We start from the raw sequence: 16930 nt of genomic DNA, 5'->3' as shown, positions 1-16930 counted from the left end.
GCTTCTATACTTTAACTGTTTGCAGTGCTATACAATGCAGTATATAAACTGCCACATAATAGATACCCCAAAGCACCAACAAAATTAACTGCCTCTGAGGGACTTACTGCTTATTTTTCATTGGTGCATCTGAGACAGTTATCAAATGGGTTAACTTAGACAAACATATCTATAAAATCAACAAAACTCCTACCGCCTGTTTCTCAATGCCTATTTTCAATGGCCTCTCGTCAAAAACCACGAGGATCATACCTGTAATTGAACAAGATGTTTATTTTTCAATGCAGTGAGGGAGAACGTACAGATGTGAAATTGTTTTTGTTCAGCCAGAGAATACCAAGATCTATCTGAGAGGGCCAGGGCAGGCCCTGGATGCCAGAGACTGTTTTTCTCTTTCTCACTATAATGTATTAAGTGTTAAACTTAACCCTTTATATATTATCTATAGTCCATCAAAGAATCCTTCAAAGTAACATGATGACGAAAAGAAATCTGAGACAAAATCAGGTATGTCATTTGCTCAACATAATTTCTTAAAGTAATACAGTGTCCTTCAATAAATAGAATCCTAACTGGAGAACAAGTTTGGGAGTAGAAAGGCAATGCCATTCTCTTGAGAACACCAAAGAACAATTTCAAGTACTTAACATTAATACCCTCTAACATAGGTAAATATATGTATGAATAGCAACTCTGTTTAAGGTTTTATTAAACTCCATAATCTGAAAGTTTCTTCTACTCTTTTAAGATTTACATCAGTGTCTTTATTTTATGCTTGCTATTTAATAAGGGGAATATTTGGTAAAATAATTTAATAAATAATTAGTTTGATCAGAGTAGAGATTTCTGTAAAATAATATAATAGCATCCATGGTAATCAAAAAGATAAAATTTTCTTTATGATGCATAATGGCCATGCTCCTTTCTTATGCCACCACATACATTATGGAGTTTATTTGTTATCTTGAACCAAATAAATTACAAGGTAGAAAGTCCTAGTGATCATTTCTCTTTGACAGAGAGCCATGCTTCTTTTCATAACTTTAATATTTGAGACAGCTCTCATTTACAGCATATCTGTGCTCTCCACACTCATTTTTTTAAGTAAAGAAAAATCCAATTTTAATTGTTTAACATAGCTCCTATTATTTTCTGAATTGCTGCCTTCAAATCCATTTTTGAGTAAAGTCCTAGCTTTTCTAGTCATAAGGAACTGTGGAAAATTTTAAGTCAGATTTCATCTAAGCTAGAGATAAACTTAGCAAAAGATCTAGACATACAACCAGAAGTTCTATGTTCACTATCTGCTAGTTTGTAGTTGAAAAGTCTAGTTGCAAGATTTCTGGACCTCAATATTCCAGTAATTTGAGGCATATCATTACCTCATAAGAGGAAGAGAATTAAATAAACTTATATATATGAGTCAGCACAATATCTAGAACTTGCAGACTCTCCACAAATATTAGCTTCCTTACTTCTTACAAAGATGAAACCTATCACATTCATTCTTATGTTATTGCATTTTATTGAGAAAAGTCATCATGTGTACCATTCAGAGGCTACATGCAAAACTAATACAAATATTCAGGTTAGTTTATAATCTTAGAATAGAGATTATATATAAAAACGAATTATTTTATACCAAATATAATTGACATGAACATTCACACTGAAAATCTTCACTTGGAGTTTCAAGAATTTGTTTATTGTTCTGTATTTATTCCTCTTTAAGAGGTTTATAAACTGAAGCAATATATCTACTTCTCTGAGATTACTTATAATAAGTGATAAATTCAAGTATATAATTTAGGGTCAAAAACCTGTTAAAATTTATGTATGGTGTCTGAAATTTTATTTTGGTAAAAGGATGAAAGAAGACTATTTTTTTCTGAAATATGTCTTCTTAAGTGAATGCATTTAGTTCTCATCTTCAAATTTCCTAGTGTGGATAAAAAGAATTTTAAGAAAATGTAATTTTCCCTATGGTTACAAGGAATATACCTGGAAAAGTGCATATTTCAAAGACTGACCACAATCTAGGTTTTTGTTTTTAATCTTATTTTGTCATCAGTCTTATGATATAGAAATTGGCAAGTTCTGGAAAAGCTTTATTCAAAATGGCTATCCAAACAGGGAAGAGGGGGGCTATTGCAATAGAGGAAGAGTAACTGTTTCAACAGGGAGAATGCTCTGACCTCATCATCTGTAATCTCCAGTTTAGGCAGAAAAGGGTTTTTCTTCTATAGGGAAGCGTAAACAAAGCCAGAATGAATCCAGATCTGACAATTGATCATGGAACGCACTCTTTGTGGTGAGTGATTTTGGGGAGGGGTGGTGAAGGAAGGGCTGTTTCTCATTCTGAAACCTGCTCAGGATGACAGTGGTCAAATTCCAGTGTCCTATGGGGAGGAGAAAAGCTCCACTGAAGTTTGGTCAAGTTGAGTTAACAACCATTTTACTCCCATTGATCAATGGGGACAAACATCTCAACTAATCTTTTATGAAGTAAAGAATGGGAATTTGAAGGATCTCTGTCTGGCCTTGAAGTGGGTAAACAATAGGTTCATCCTCCAGTCATATGGGGTCATATGGGGTAGGGTAGTTCTTTACAGTAAACTGTTTCCCGTAACACAAGAGGTGGGGGAATTTCTTTAACCATTGCCATTTTCCGGGATCACAGGATTTAGGTTAATTTCAACATATTTAGAATCCAGCCATATGTTAGGACTTCTAGTCAATCAACTTTTGATAGGCAAACAACAATAGACAGCTATAATTTTCTGATGCACAGTTGCAACAAAATCCACCCCATTTCATGTGGAAATCTAATATGTAATATTCAATGCTCTAACATTGCTTCCAGGTTCAATAAATAAACTCTTAGATAAATAGTAACTGGTATTGGCCTCCTGCAGTTTCTGCAAGGAAGCGTCTTAGCCACTCCTTTAATTACAATGTCTTTTAATTACAGAACATTGTTAGATGCATGAAGGCATTATATTATATGCTGATTGAATTGTAATAATTCACCTTTAACAAATAATTATTAAGAAAGTAACATTATACTCCCACTAAATTACTTGATTATACTAACATGCTGGTAATGTTAGAAATAATACCTATAATTTCCATTTTAAATTTTTTAAAAAGGATGTTAATGTTTCAAGGGAATGCATCTTCATTCCAAGGAGGAAGCAGTATAGTGTCATGTAAAGAGAATGATTTTAGATCAAATAGATCTGGGTTCAAATTCTGCCTCTGCCAGAAACTAGCTCTGTTGTGTCCTTGAAAGAATGGCATTGCTTTTCTACTCCCAGACTTGGTCTCTAGTAAAGATTCTATCCATTGTGGGACATTGCATTACTTTAGGAAATTCTGTGTTAAGAATTTATGAATAACAAAGGCAGAATAATTGCCGATAGTGATAAAATAATTGTAAAAGGGAATGAAAAGTACTTTTTTGTTACTGTCGTTGAGAGGGAGAAAATTATCAGTGGCTTATGAAGTAGCCTTCTTGGGAATGACAGATTCAAAGAGAAAAGTTGCTGAAAGATGGCCTTTTCTACTCTTCTTCTAAACCTCAGATATGCTGTTCCCTAAACAACACTTTCAAGAACCATGCTATACATTAGCTACTAGAAAATAATGAAATATTAAAATACAGCATTGTTCCAGTTTGCTAATGCTGCTGTTATGCAAAATATCAGAAATGGATTGGCTTTTATAGAAGGAGTTTGTTAGGTTACAAATTTACAGTCCAAAAACCATGAAAATGTCCAAATTAAGGCTTCAACAAGAAGATACCTTCACTGAAGAATGGCCGATGGCATCTGGAAAATCTCTGTTAGCTGAGAATGCAAGTGGCTGGCATCTGCTGTTCCCTTGCTCCCAGGTTGCATTTCAAAATGGCATTCTCCAAAATGTCTCTGGGTCTTTCTCAGCTTCTCCAGGGCAAACTCTGGGCTTCATCTCTTAGCTCAGCATCTCCAAACCTCCTTCTGTCTACAACTCCAAACATCTCTCACTGTCAGCTCCCAAGTGTCTCTCCAAAAGTCTCTCTCATCTGCTCTTGGGGCATTTTGTCCACTCTTAGCTTCTCTGGATCAAACTTTGGCTAACATGTCAAAGCGTCTCCAAGCATCTGCTTTCAACGGCCGTCTCCAAAATGTCTCTCTCAGCTCCTCTTCTGTGTGAGCTCCCTTTAAATGACTCCAGTAAACTCATCAACCCACCTTTACTGGGTGTGGTCACATCTCCATGGAAACAGTCAATCAAGAGGTCTCATCTTAATCAAAAAGATTAATAACTCTGCCTCCACAAGATTGCATTAAAAATATGGCTCTTGCAGGGACATAATATATCCAAACCAACACAAGCATGTCTAAATTACTTCAAAATTATACTGTCATTTTGCTTCAAAAAATAAAATGTCAAGCACACCAAGTGCTTTCATGATTATTTAAATAAATGTACAGTCCATGGTTCATTTCTCAAATCATAATTGATTCAAGCAAGTTCAATGGGAGCATTAACTTCAAAAACTCTCTCATCCATTACAGTAAGAAGCATAGGAGCAAAATATTCCAAAATATTTCTAGGTGATTATTTTTCTTCCTTTATCTCTCCTCTTCAATATATTTACTCAAAACAAATTCTGCCACCCCCCCAAAAAAAATTCTCAGTAGACAATCAAGATCAAAGATTTAAAACTTTAATGGATGTAAAAATGTGTTTCTTCATCTATATCTTGAAGATTTTGTAGTTTTGAAAAATACTCTGTCTGATATTGGTTTTGGTGTATAATATTTCTTTTGGCTAGTATTTTCATGACATATCTTTCCCAATCCTTTAACTTTTAGTTGTTCTGGATTATATATGTTTTGCAATCAGCATATAATAGTTTTTTTTTTTTTTTAAATCCATACTGACAGCCTGTGTTCTTTACTTGGACACTTTCTCTGAGATACAGTCTTTTTACATATATTATAATGACATATAGTTCAGTTTTTCACATGCATTTCACCATTTTTTATGACTCATTTCATCTCATTTATACTTCATTTGAAATTAATAATATATTTTTAAAAATTTCCCATTTCCCTCCTTTTAGCTTGTCAAATATAAATTCTTACATTTTATCATAATATTCACTCCAGAAGATGTCGCCTTGACTTATTAGAGTCTAACATAAATTGGTATCTTTACCACTGTCTAATCAGTGTTGGTACCATTGAACACTTTAATATTTCCTCCTCTTTCACCCTTATTGTTACCATTTTTAATTCTATAAATATTTTAACTCCACAAGATATTATTATTTTGTTTTATACAGTGAATATTTAGTTAGATTTACACACACACTTACTATACATGTCCCTTTTTAGTCCCTCCTACATTTCAGTTCTTCTCTATGAGATCATTCTTCTTTAGCATGAAGAATGTTCTTTAGTATCTCCATTAGTGCAGGTATGCTAGTAATACATTTGCTCAGTTTTTGTTTATCTGGAAATGTCTTTATTTTGTCTTCATATTTTTAAGTCTTTTTGGGGAAAAATTTAGACTTACAAAAATGTTTAAGGATAATACATATAGTTCCCATATACTCTTCACACCTGACCTAGTTTCCATAGTGGTAACATCTTAAATTACCATGGCATGTTTGTAAAAAGTAAGAAATCACATTACTATTAACTTATCTCCAGATTTTATTTGGAATTCACCAATTTTTACACTAATGTCAATAATGAGATAATATATTTTGAAAAATTAATTAATCCAAAAAAGGCAAAGAGGAAACATGGAACAAAGAACAGATGGGAAGATAAAATACAATTAGTGAGCTGACAAACTTAAACCTGACCATTTCAATAATCCTATTAAGTATACCCATACATGCATCTATAGCACATCACAAGGCTACATCCATATCAAAGACCCTGAGAATCAAGGGATGACTTGCCATATATTCCAGGCACTCTACTGTAGAAGGCTAGTTGCCCCAAACCCAGAGCCTCAAATTTCCTGTTTAAATTAATTTTATTAGCTCTCTAACCTGTGAAGCTGATATGAATATCAAAGGTGATGTATAGAAGGTTCCTAATGCTATGTCTGACCCATGGTAGGTCCTTCTGATGATAGCAATTGTTATCTTTAATTTTGTAAAAGTCCCATTTTAGAAATGCACATAACTCTAAAATATTATTATTTTTAATTCCAATCTAGATTGTGATTCTCAGCCATTGAAAAATTCATCTACTCCAAAAGATTCATTCATTGAGGACTGTATTCAGTACTATATATATATATATATACTATTTCACTAAATCTTTATAGTATTATGAAGCAAAACTTATTTTTACTTTTAACATGAAGAAAACAAAGATCAGTGCTGTTAAATAACTTGTGTGAGGTCACAGAGCCAGTGAGCGCAGAGATAGAATTCAAATCCCCATCTGTCTGATTATAAAGCCTATGTTATTTATGTTACAAGGACTGGACAACATGAAATTCATAATTAGGATCAGAAAAAACAGAGTGGGAAAAGAAAGTAAAAGGAGACAATTACAATATGTTTTTGTCTCCCTACTGAATGCCACAGCCACTTTTCCTCCAGTTTCTGAAGATAAGCTAAAGTCCTTTCATTTCGCCTATGATAGCATGAGCTTTCATCTTATTTTTTGTTTAAGATTTTTATTCTTCTACCTGAGGGTACTGAGAAATGTAGAATACAGTAAGGAATACAGACCAAATTTAATTCATCCATTGATACTTTGCCAACAAAATAAAACTAAACCAGAACTCATTCACTTTAAACCAGAGAAAAAACACTAAACTAAAAATCGCTTAGCACCCATAGAATGAAAATGCCTCTGGAAATAAAACTTCTTAAAAAATTAAAAATGAAGATATGCAATGCATGATAACAAACCATTTTCCAGTCTGAAAACATTGCACATTGAGTTTATTCCTGGATCTATGTTTGTAACTTTTTTCTGGATTGTATATTTTCCATTCATATTTTATACCATCTTTAGCAGTAGATAGAGTGATTTAAAAATTATATTTTGTGAAACATAACCAATCTTTAAATGTTGTACAGTATAGTAAATTTAGTCTGTATTAGAAGAAACAGCTGCTACAAACTTCCTCATGAAATACGGAGAAAGCCACTACATTGTGCCAGTTGGTACTCACATAAGAATATATAATTTCTTCTACTTTTATGCCAAAATGTGAGCAAGATATTACTCCATGGAAGGAGACAAACTGGTGGAAATAGTTGACTAATGTTTGAAGGGCATCATTCAGAAATACTACAATTTTCCAAGGATTTTTTGACAACCTGATTTACACAAATACATTATGCTTTAGACTATATTTTTTACCCACTTCAATTAAACAAAATCTTTTTTAGAAAAGACATTTTGATACTCATAGTAAATGTGGCAATACTTATCAATATTTCATGGTTTGTGTAATTGGCAAAGTACCACTGGTATTTTTTTCCTCATACGAAATCTGATATAGTTGTAATCAAGCATAGAAAGATCTTTGGAAAACATTTACTTACACATTGGTATTGCATAAAAATATACAACATAATGTCAATTTAATTACACTAATAAAGAAATATTACTATCAAGTCTATGCTCACAGCAATTTCACCAAACTCACTTTTAATGCTGAAAAGAAGTTACATCAAAAGCAAATTATAAATGGAATGGCACTTGGTAAATATGAAATCACAGGAAGGAGAATTAAATAGAAAAATATTTAGTGACTCCGGACTCTGAAAACCTAATGAATTGAATCAGGTTGAATCAGGTAAGCTTGTAAACAGTTGATATTTATAATGGAAAAAATAAAATATTCAAATCATTGGGGCTTCAAAATCTAGATTGTGTGTATGTATGTATCTGTGTGTATATATATAAATACATATATCTGTGATGCTTTTAGTATTCTTGGTGTGATTCACCTCTGAGCTCTGAAACAGATGTTGATGATAATAAAGCACAAATATCAGCAATGAGCTGATATTGGATGATAAAAACAAATCTCTAGAATTTCCTATTGCTTTTAATTGAATGGGATTTTCTTGACTTTTTATCATTTAATTACAATAATGCAACACAAAGGAGGAAAAGAAAAGGTAAATAATAAACTTACATTTTATTGTTAAAATACAGTTAGAGAGTGATTTGCTTAAGGCATGACTATTATTTAATATTTTACAAATCTGTAGAGCTTAATAAATCTCAGTAGTAGTAAAAGGTAAGTTCCATAGGACTGTGACTACAGCTGCTATGTTCACCCCTATATTGTTAACGCTTAAAATTGTTGCCTAATAAATGTTGGTTGAATGACTATCTCACAGAATAAATAATATGTATTTTTGAAATGCTGTTGCCAGAAGTTAAAACTGTTTTTGAAGATCTTCACATTGAAGTAATATGTAAGTCACTTATTGCACACTTTTATTGATTACACATCTGCTAAATCCATGGAATGATGTTGGACCTTGACAAATATGTAACCAGAAAACAAGGTAGTACACAGGTAGTCATTATTGAATTTGCTCATTTTTAAAATAAATCATTTTGTTTTTGTAAAATGTTATATTTTCTAAACATAGAAATATATATTATAAATATATAAATAAAACATTATAAAATAATGCATGTTGACTAAAATCAGAATGAGTTATTATTGTCATCATTGTTGGAGTTGCAGGAGCATTCAATTATAAACACTATCTAATAATTTCACATTTAGGCATTTTGGCTGTTATGATTTTTCACTGTTGAAAACATAACTGCAATGTGCATCCAAAGCATGGATTATTTTCTACAACATTGATTACTTTCTTAAGGTAACTAGTTATTGAATTACTTAGTCATATAGCATGACTGAATATTCTTGAAGCTTGTTGCAAAAATGTTCCCTCAAAAGTATATATGCATTTCTATTTTCCCATGCCACATGTACAAATTCCTACCATGCTCACTGTCTCAATGGCATGTAAAGTATTTTAGTTACAACACATGGAATCAACTTAAAAGTTGGATTAATAAAATATGAATAAAGTTTTATCACAATTATGTAATATTTATCTTTATAGCCAAAAAAAATTAGAAAGGAATATAATAATTTATTAGTAGTAACTTTATTTCAGTGTTAAGCATTTTTATGTATTTCTGAATTTTCAAGATTTTCTAATAGAAAAACTATGCATTATTCAGGGTTCTACAGAGAAACAGAACTGACATGATAGGCAGATATTAAGAGGTTTATTATAGGAATTAGCTCATGAAACCATAGGATTGCAAGTCCAAATTTCAGAGGGTAGTTCCCAAGTTGGAAACTCTGATGAAGATGTCATTTAATTCCCCAGAAATGGCTGAAATAGAAATTCTTCTTGACTGCTGAAATCATCACTTGTGGCTTTAAGATTGGATGAGGAGGTTTCTCTTATTACTTTAAGTAATGGCCTTTGTTGATTGTAGATGCAATCAACCGTAGATGCAATGAACTTACAGGTGATTTAAATCCATGAAATAACCTCATAGCACAATCAGACCAGTGTTTGCTTAACCAAACAACTGGACACCAAACCTAGTGTCATAAAGATCAAAACTTTTGTGTGCTGCCTCACCATCCATCTCAGCTAAACCACTTGCCTCAGTACTGACCTTTGGCCTAGTTAATAATCAACTTTGTAGTGCAGAGCCATAAACTCCCTCCAGAGCTAAAACCCACATCTGCAGCCACCACTCACACCACCCACACACCTCATCCAAAACCCACAGCTGGTCCCAAATGATAAGCTAACCATCCCTACCATCTTCAGACCCCCAGCCCGTTAACCTTTTCAAATGCATTTGCTTTAAACTAGCCAATCATTGACACCTACAGGAAATCTATGAACCTCCACCACTGGAACACAATTAAGGCACAAGCCCATGGGTCCTTCCTTCCGTTTTCGTGTGCTCACCACCTGCTGGTTGAGCAACCTGAGCCGATTGCATTTCCCATCAACCCCTTATGTCACCCCTCTCTCTCTGGGACCTGTGAATAACAAACTATCTTTTCTTGTGCATTATGCACTTGGTTTCCCAGTGTGTTGCACCTGACATCCACCCAGATCCAAATTTAAAATCCAACTTAACTAATTCAAGATACCTAGTCAAGTTGACACATGAAATTAACCATCACAGCATATTTACCATATAAAGAGAAAACTATTATAATTTTAAAGAGGACATATGGTTCTTATCCTATAGTACTATGAAGGCAGGAAAAGGATATGTGTGCATATGAATACTCACAATAACAAAATTGAAAAATTATGAGTTCAATAATATTACACTTTTAGACAAGTGTAATACAAGCAGTATTGTGAGCAAGGAGAAAAGAAAGATGGTTCCATGTTGAGAATGGTCTATCAAGGAAATTTGACTAAGGATAAGACATTTGAAGGAAAAAAGGATAAGAGGCTTTTAAGAAAAGAATGATAGTTTGAACAAAGGAAATATAGAGCAAAAGGGGTATGGGACCATAAAAGAACATGCCATATTCTGGGGGAATATAAGCAGCCAAATGTAGGTGCAATGGGAAGTAGTTAAATGGTAGGTCAGGGCCTGAAACTTCACAGTTTGGGATAATGGATCTAGAAGACACTTAGAATGCACCTGGTAACTGAATCTCCAAGATACTGTGTCATGCATTACCCATATTCTCATCAGTGACACCATTTGTATCACACTTATGCACATGTGACAAATGAGATTTATGAGGATGCAGGTAAAGTGCTTGGACCTCTTTATATGGAATCTGTGATGGTTGGGTTCATGTGTCAACTTGGCTAGGTGGCACTGGCCTGACGATTGCTGTGAGGATATTTGAGGCTGATTAATAAACCAACGGGCTGGTTTGCCGGATCATCAGTCAATTGACTGCAGCTGACTGATGACTCATCAAGGGGCGTGCTTCCACAGTGAGAGAATGCAATTGGCTGGATTTGGTCCGGGTGATCAGTTGGAGGCTTATAAGCCGGACTGTTAGAGAACCTTCACTTCTTTCTTCAGCTGCTCAGTGAAGCATTTCCTGGGGAGCTTGTCGAAGTTGCCAGTTCGTTTCCTGAGGAGTTTGTCAAAGTTGTCGGTTCGTTTCCTGAGGAGTTCATCAAAGTTGTCGGTTCGTCTCCCGAGGAGTTCATCGGACGTCTTCCTTGGAGTTGACAGCTTGCTGACGGCTCTGCAGAATTTGGACTCGTGTGCTCCCGCAGTTGCGTGAGTCACTTTTACAGTTTGATAATCAGAGACATCTCTCATTGATTCTGTTTCCAAGGAGAACCCTAACTAATACAGAATCTATCATTATTACTGTTGAAGTTGTTGTTGTTGGTATTGCTAATAAAATCAATAAGAAAACACAAAAGTTGCAGTGAAAGATGAGAGGTGTTTGAGCCAGGCACACTAGGCTGGAACCCTAACTCAAACATTGGCTAACCATCTTGGCATGGTAAGTTATTTAACTATTCTGAGATTCCTTTTATTAATCTGTAATTCACAGACAATAATAATTACTTAAATTTTTAAATAAGGATAGAGGGAATTAATATAAAGCAACTAACATGGAAGTAAGCATGTACCAGGTGCTCAATGATTGGAAGTTATTATTATTATTATAGATTACTCTCAGGTGTTAATAGAAATACAGACGCTTTATCTTTACCTTTAGTTTCCATGAGGCCTTCAGAAGTTAAGCAGAGAGCAAATTTTCTGTAACCTAAAGAGAAATAAAAAAGAGGTATCTTGTAGGCTATTTTACACATTCAAGACAGAGTAGTTGGAAAAAGATATCTCAGAGGCTCTACAAATGATTGATTCTGGCACAGATAACACAATCTCTGACAGATGATGCTGAGTTCTCAGCATTGTGACTAAGCCAGTCCCCAAGGCTGTTGTGGAGCAGAACAAAGAAGGGAAGGCCTGTCACATTAAGAAATGACGGCAGCCAGCATCTTCCTGGAAAAAAATAAAGAATGAGAGAAAGGGAATGGTAAAAGAAATGGTTTCAGTGACATGAGCTCATTTGCTATCCTTATCCTTTATGCCATTCTGGAATTTTCAGTACATACATATATAACCCACAGCTGTTTAGGATATACATTTCCAGGAGGATTCTCAGAGGCCTGACTTGCTAATTACTGGCATTATAATTACTTCTTTTCCTGAATACATGTACATTATCACTCTCTCAATATCTGACTCTTTTTTCCTGCTTAAAATGCTGAGATCAAAGAAAAACACCACTGAGATCCCTTTCAGCTCTAAAATATTGCAATTCTTCTTCACCATATCCAGTTGTGCCCTGGTAATGAAAAGTTTCTAGTTTCGTCATGCAGAGGTAGATTTTTTTTACTGCTCCAGAGCTAGCCAGCCAAGAACTAATATGTTAAAATCTTCAAAAATATATGTCATGTGACTACAATAATTAGCACTGATAGAAAAATTTTAGAAATGTCTTATTTTTATTCTTAAAGAAGATGATGCACTTTTTAGATAATACAACAACTTTAAATATAATTTGGAAAAATAGACAGTCAATAACTTTCAATTTGGGAATATTCAGTATAAACTCTAATCTATATGTGGATCCCAGCTAGATATGCCTCTTTGTTTTTGTTCATTTTCCTGAGATTCAACAGTAGGGCCTCACCTTAAAAAACACAGAAATATCGTCTTTAAAAAAAAATATATCATCTTCAAAGCATGAAATACCATCTTCAAAGAAAGATATAGCATGATGTATAATTGGATGGAATGAGAACCATTTAAATGTTGGACATGGAAAATATGTGCTGGCATAAATAATGATCTTTCCCTAACTCATTTCTGAGACTTTTTATATTACTTCTGTACTATCAGGCCTTTTACAAAGGTGTCATTGGTTTTGGAGTTCCAGGTTTTCCCATGAAAACATTATCACTTCACATAGATGTCCCCAATATGCCATTGCCTTTGGCCACCATCTCATATTAGAACGGTCTATTCACATGCCAATGTCCCACTTCAAGATGGTGAGATCCTTGGGAACAGGGTCTGGGTTATTCTCATGTTTCCACCACCAATGTCACCAACACCAGGTTGGCACAAACTTGAAGCACTCATACAATGGTTGGCATCAAAATAGGTAGAGAGGGCTCAACACTCTGCCTCTGGGATAATGCCACTGGAAGGAAGAAGTCCTTTTCCTTTCTGACTGCAGGAAATGCGTCACATTCCCCTTCATTCCTGGGTCTAATCTCCTTCTCTCCAACTACAACAAACTTTTTAGGCATAACTTAAATTGCATCATCTTTTCATTTCATTCTTTCATTCTATCTCATGATGGTGTAAAGAAGAATCAGTTACAACCACCCATTCTCTTTGAGCATTTTGGACGGGTCCACAAACAGAGGGCCCCAGGAGAAGTCAGCATCACTCACTGGCTTAGTCTGAGCCAGTGAATTCACCAATTTGTCAACAAATATTTATTGAGTGCATACTATGTACCAGGCACTATTTTAAGCACTGAGGATAGAACAGGGAACAAATTAGATAAATATCTGTTTTCAAGGAGCTTTCATTCAAGTTCAGTGAGAAAGATAATAAAAAGGCATAATGTTGTCTATAAAGTAAAATTAATGATGATGGAATAGAAAGTCACCAGAGGGGAGTATTATTTTTAGAAGCATCAGTTGGGGAAATTCACTTTGAAAAGGTAAGATTTGAACAAGGAACTAATCACCCTGCAAGGATAAGGTATGAAGATATCTGGAGAAAGAGAGCCCAGCGATGTAAGATTGTGGGATGGAAGTGGACCTGGAGGAACAGCAAGGAATCCAGTGTGTCTTGAAGAACATGAGACAAGAAGCCATGTGGTGTTTGAGGAAAGTGGTGACGTGATCTAACTTAGGTTTTCAAAAGGTCATCTGGGTTTTGTATGGAGACTAGATGGTAAAGAGGAAGTATGGAGGCAGGGAGACCTGTCAGAGGCCATTTCAATACCACAACAGAGAAGGGACTTAGTACAGGTGAGAAGTGGCCACTAACATATGATAGTCAATGTTCTTCGACTAGAATTTGGGTAGTTGAAGATAGAAAAAGAAATCCCGATAGGTAATCTCTTTCATCAGAGACAGAGAGTAATAAGCTATTACAATGTCCAGGTAAAATCAGGAATGCTAAGCATGATATCACAGCAACGGGGGCTTCAGATTAAGAAATGCACTATCACTTACTATTATGCCATTAATCAGCTGTGTGATATTATGAAAGCAATTTAATTTCTTCAAGGGGTAAGACTTGATAGAGCCCTTTTAGGCTCTAATGGTTTATTATTCCATTACACTTTGACTCTAACATTTTAAACATCCCACTTCAACTGCCCCGTATATCCTAAGGATCCTCTCCTTCACTGTACCGTGAAATTATTGCTAGGCATCTGGCCACTCAAGTACAAATTTTTATTCTCTTACATGTAAGGATAAATCAAAACGCCTTAAGTTTGTATGGCACATTACACATGTTTTATTTATTTTCTTAGTACCTGTATACCCGTTTTACATGTAATACAATATCTTGGCCAAAGCTGAGATGAGATTCAGGCTTCTGGTATTACAAAATAGGCAACACCTCCCATGCCTTCTTCCCCAGGAAGCAGTACTTCACTCATCAACGTACTATAATGAGTGAAGTTCTTGGAATATCAGCTCATGCTCAGGACTATTGAAATGGGGTTCAGTCATACGCCCTGGTTTGCATGGGGTTCAGTAGCCCCATGAGAAGTAACCATGTGTCTCAATGTCTGGGGTTCCTTTGCAAATTGAGGTTTATTTTTAAAGAGATGGGAAATAAAATGGGTACCCATGACAGAATAAAATGTAGCCACTGAGAAAAATGTCATTGTAAGTAAAGCACAAGTCCATTGAGGTGGGCCTGACTCAGCAGCTGGCCCTGGGAATGGAGGGGGCAGTAGAGTGAATCTCAATGCAGGTGAGGCTGTGCTCAGCTATTCTTTATCAGGAGATCCTCACACCCTCACCACACCATCCTTCTGAGTGCCTCCAAACTGAGAAGAGAGCAAAGAAAACATGAATTAACTACATCTCTCTGGGCTCAAATAATCTGATTTCTTGATTTCCTTCCCAACAAGGATTTGCAAGAGACTTGGAAGGTATTTATTTCTCTTCTAACCAGAAAGAAAAATAACCATCGGCTATGTGAGGGCAGATAGCAAGGATTTATAGCCACACACAATTCCAGGAAGTGTAATCAAAGGTAAGGCCTCACCTCCCCTTGTAAACTTCAGAGGGCCATTGGGAGACTGGCAATTGCGGGCAGCCACAGACAGCCCGCATGGACAGGGGTCCAGAGATGGTGTGAAGATGGGTGGTCTGGAGAAGATCTTCAGGAGCTGATAGGTTTGAAACAGAATTCACAAGCAAAGGAGCACGAAAGGATAGCAAGCCACACAGCCAGAGCAAAACTACCTCTGATTACAACAGATTTTTCTTCAAGGCACTAGAAAGAAGTGAGCTCAGTTCTACACTCAGCAGATGAGGCTATTAATGATTTTTCTTCAAGGCACTAGAAAGAAGTGAGCTCAGTTCTACACTCAGCAGATGAGGCTATTAATGTAGCAGGTCCCAAGAAAATTTCTTAAACTGACCTTAAAGAGAAGGCAGTAGGATGACATACTTACAGTGCTAAAAGAGAAAATGTTGCCAGCAAAGAACTTTTTATAACTCAACAATAATGAGACAAACATCCCAATTAAAATTGGGAAAAGGAATTGAATAGACATTTCTCCAAAGAAGACAGACAAATGTCCAACAAGTTCATGAAAAGATCCTCAGCCTAATTAGTCATTAGGGAAAGGCAAATCAAAAGCACAAGATATATCTTCCTACCCCCAGAAAGGCTATCATTTAAAAAATGGAAAATAATAAGTGCTCTTGAGAATGTGTAGTAATAGCAACTATTGTACATTGTTGGTGGGACTGTAAAAAGCCACTGTGGAAAACAGTTTGGTGCTTCCTCAGGAAGTTGAACATAGAATTACCATATGATCTAGAAATCCCACTTCTAGGTATATACCCAAAAGAACTGAAAGCAGGGACTCAAATAGATTCACTGTTTGTTTACTCAACTTGGTGAACATTTGTATACCAATGTTCATGGAGGCATTAATCACAATAGCCAAAAGATGGAAGCAACCCAAGTGTCCAGCAACAGATAAATGGATAAATAACATGTGGTATAGACACACAATGGAATATTAGCCTGCTGTAAAAAGGAATGAAGTTCTGATATATGCTACAACATGGATGAACCCTGAAGACATCACTGAGTAAAATAAGTCAGACACAAAAGGACAAAGATTTTCTGATTTTACTTATATGATATAAGTAGCAAATGCAAATTTATAGAGACAGGAAGTAGATTACAGGTTACCCACAGCCGGGGACAGAAAGATGGGGAGTTAACACTTAATGGGTATAGAGTTTCCGTTTAGGGTTAAAGAAAAGTTTTGGTAATTGATGGTGGCAATATTTGCACAACACTGTGAATGTAATTAACATCACTGAATTGCATATTTGCAATTGTATGTTACAGATATGCTACCACAATAAAAATTTAAAAATTTAGAAAAGAAACCTGAACATAATTGACAACAATATCATAGGAGTTCATAGCACACACCATTGATGGTCTTCTCAATACACATTCACCCATTCCTTCTTGATAACAGAACTTTCTCATGAGAAGTTGGCACTTAATTTTATTAAGGCTCCCTTGTACATGTATGTTGCTTATCTCTTGCTGCTTTCAGGATTCTCTCTCTTTGCCTTTGCCATTAGACAGTTTGATTACACTTTTTC

The 16930-nt window shown here is 35.2% G+C and overlaps 1 long non-coding RNA gene across 1 annotated transcript in view; it reads right to left on the bottom strand.

Moving 5' to 3' along the window:
- The window catches only part of LOC119512476, a 79283-nt gene extending 67492 nt beyond the window's left edge, over positions 1-11791 (bottom strand). The window contains exon 1 of the long non-coding RNA XR_005212388.1: positions 11737-11791. This is a non-coding gene — a long non-coding RNA (uncharacterized LOC119512476). The remainder of the gene's footprint in view (positions 1-11736) is intronic.
- Between the last annotated feature and the right edge of the window lie 5139 nt (positions 11792-16930).

Source organism: Choloepus didactylus, chromosome 17, assembly GCF_015220235.1.
Source record: "Choloepus didactylus isolate mChoDid1 chromosome 17, mChoDid1.pri, whole genome shotgun sequence".
NCBI classification, from domain to species: domain Eukaryota; kingdom Metazoa; phylum Chordata; class Mammalia; order Pilosa; family Megalonychidae; genus Choloepus; species Choloepus didactylus.
This window is presented reverse-complemented; position numbering and strand designations above follow the sequence as displayed.